Here is a 2,996-nt window from a genome sequence, read left to right as displayed (position 1 = left end):
AGGGGGACCCTTCTGCCCTTTTTTGAGCTAGGGTCTCGATCTAGTCCAGGCTGACCTGGAATTCACTATGTAGTCTCAGGTTGGCATTGAACTCACAGCAATCCTCCTACCTCAGCCTCCCAAGTGCTGGGATTAAAGGCATGCTTTATTATTATTATTTTTAAATTTATTTTTATTTTATTTAATTTTTTTCTTTTCCTTTTTTTTTTTTTTTTTTTTTTTTGAGGTAGGGTCTCAACTCTAGCCCAGGGTGACTTGGAATTCACTATGTAGTCTCAGGCTGGCCTTGAAGTCCCAGCAATCCTCCTACCACAACTTCCCAAATGCTGGGATTAAAGGCGTATCACACAGGCTTATTTTTGGTTTTTGAAGTAGGATTTCCCTCTAGCCCCAGCTGACCTAGAATTCACCGTGCATTCTTAGACTGGCATCAAACTCAGTTTACAGATCCCCCTACCTCTGCCTCCCTAGTGCTAGGATTAAAGGCGTGGGCTACCACGCCCAGGTCTTTGTGTTTTTCAAAGCCTGGCTTTTGCCTTCTTTTTCTTCTTCTTTTTTCTTTCTCTCTCACTAAGGCCTTCTGGCTTCAACCACGGATCCCAGTCCGCCTTTGTCTACTAACCACTCACGTTTTGTTTTGGGGGCGCAAGTCCGGACTCTCCAGTATAGGCTCAGCGCTCCATCCCCCCGCAGGCAGGGGATGCGTCACCTGAGCTCAGAGGTAGAAGTGGGGAGGGGCCGGAAATAATCCGCTAATGACTGGCTGGCCAGCCTCCGTATGCTAATTAATGTGACAGCTCGAAATGTCTTAAAAAATTCTAGTTCCACAATTCTGTGACTTCGGTAATGAATGATGTTCCTTTCAACCCACACCACAATGCACACTGAAATATGGCATTGCCAAGAAGATTAAAAAAAAAAAATCTACATATAAACCTCACCGTCACCAAAATGCGAGTGACTTCCCTGCAGTACGGAAAGCCGAGGGCATTGAGGTTAAGACTATACTTTCAGGGATCATTTCTATAGTTTTTTACTAGAGAAGTTTCTCTGACTGTGTAGAGCACTGGAAACCACGAGGAGGAGGTGCAGTGTTCTCTCCTGAGCGTGAAGCTGGCCCTGGGTGCTGCTCTGTGCAGATGCCCTTTGCCATTGATGATCGTTCTTTTCTCCCCCGGGAGAGTAAGAGGGAGAGAATGCAGTCTGAGTGGGTTCCTTTTCCTTCCGTGTGGTTTTAAAAATAGAGTAATACTGTGAACTTTGAGAAGTTTTTTTTTTGTCTGGGAGCAACAGATCTGTGCGTCTCTTGGTTCACCTGGCTTACCTGAGTCCTGATGAATTAGGTTTCACAGGCAAGCGCTTAGCCTCTAAGCCATCTCTCCAGCGCTTCCCCCCCCCTCCTTTTTTGTACATATAATTTTAATTCTTGAGGTAGGGTCTTGCTGTCTTCCGGAATGACCTGTAATTCACTATGTAGTCTAATTGTAGCCTTGGAACTGTCATGATTTAACTACCTCTGCTGGAAGGTTTTTTTTTTTTAAGGTTGTTCTTTATTGAATTTAAAAACGTGTTTCACTAGGTTTATTTGTTTAATTTTTTTGAAGAAGTGCCTAACTCTTATGGTGCAGTTCTAATTAACTCCACCTTATCAGTGGTGGAAGGTATGTGATTACTATGCCTGGCTTGATTTTTTTTTTTTAATTTACTTTGAGAGAAAGGCAGATAGAAAGAATGAGCCTTCAGCTGTTGCAAAAGTCAACTTCAGATGCATGTTGCCACCTTGTGCATCTGGCTTACGTGGCTCCTGGGGAATCAAACCTGGGTGCCTTGGTTTTGCAGGCAAGAGCCTCCTTTTAGCTAAGCCATCTCTCCAGCCCCCCCCCCCCTTTTTTTTTTGAGGTGGGGTCTTTAGTCCAGACTGGAGTGATCCTCAAGGATCCACTGTTGGGATTACCACGCCCAGTTACTGTGACGCTTTTGAGGCCTCTACTTTGGCCCAGGCTAACCTGGAACTCACTCTGTAGCCCAGGATATCCTCAGACTAGTGGTGATCCTCTTACCTCAGCCTGCTGAGTGCTGGGATTAAAGGTGTGTGCCACGGTGCCCGGCTCAAATAACTATTTTTTTTTTTTTTTTTTTTGCTTTTTTCGAGGTAGGGTCTCAGTCTAGCCCAGGCTGACCTGGAATTCACTATGGTGTCTCAGGGTGGCCTTGAACTCACAGCGATCCTCCTACCTCTGCCTCCCAAGTGCTGGGATTAAAGGTGTGTGCCACCGTGCCGGGCTCAAATAACTTTTTTTTTTTTTTCTGGACAGCCGCCACTACTCTGACAGAGCATGTAAACTTTATGACAAATATATTTAAAACATCTCTACAATTTCCAAACTTATGGCCAATAGTGTCCCCATCATTAGACCCCTTCCCATGCTCACTTGCTTAATGGAGCAAGTCCCTCTCTGCTTCACAAGGTAGCCTTTTTTTTAAAATTTTTATTAACATTTTCCATGATTATAAAATATATCCCATGGTAATTCCCTCCCTCCACACCCCCACACTTTCCCATTTGAAATTCCATTCTCCATCATATTACCTCCCCATTACAATCATTGTAATTACATATATACAATATCAACCTATTAAGTATCCTCCTCCCTTCCTTTCTCTACCCTTTATGTCTCCTTTTTACCTTACTGGCCTCTGCTACTAAGTATTTTCATTCTCACGCAGAAGCCCAATCATCTGATCCACATATGAGAGAGAACATGTGGCGCTTGGCTTTCTGGGCCTGGGTTACCTCACTTAGTATAATACTTTCCAGGTCCATCCATTTTTCTGCACATTTCATAACTTCATTTTTCTTTACCGCTGAGTAGAACTCCATTGTATAAATGTGCCACATCTTCATTATCCACTCATCTGTTGAGTGAGGGACATCTAGGCTGGTTCCATTTCCCAGCTCAAATAACTATTCTTAAGAGAAGCACTAGCTCTACTGA

The 2,996-nt window shown here is 43.8% G+C and overlaps 1 non-coding gene across 1 annotated transcript; it reads left to right on the top strand.

The window, feature by feature from the left end:
* The first annotated feature begins 998 nt into the window (after positions 1–998).
* On the top strand, positions 999–1,212 carry LOC123455475. The gene has a single exon (XR_006633939.1). It is a non-coding gene; the product is annotated as a small nucleolar RNA U3 (small nucleolar RNA).
* The last annotated feature ends 1,784 nt before the right edge of the window (positions 1,213–2,996 follow it).

The sequence above is a fragment of the Jaculus jaculus genome, chromosome 16 (assembly GCF_020740685.1).
Source record: "Jaculus jaculus isolate mJacJac1 chromosome 16, mJacJac1.mat.Y.cur, whole genome shotgun sequence".
Lineage (NCBI taxonomy): Eukaryota > Metazoa > Chordata > Mammalia > Rodentia > Dipodidae > Jaculus > Jaculus jaculus.
This window is presented reverse-complemented; position numbering and strand designations above follow the sequence as displayed.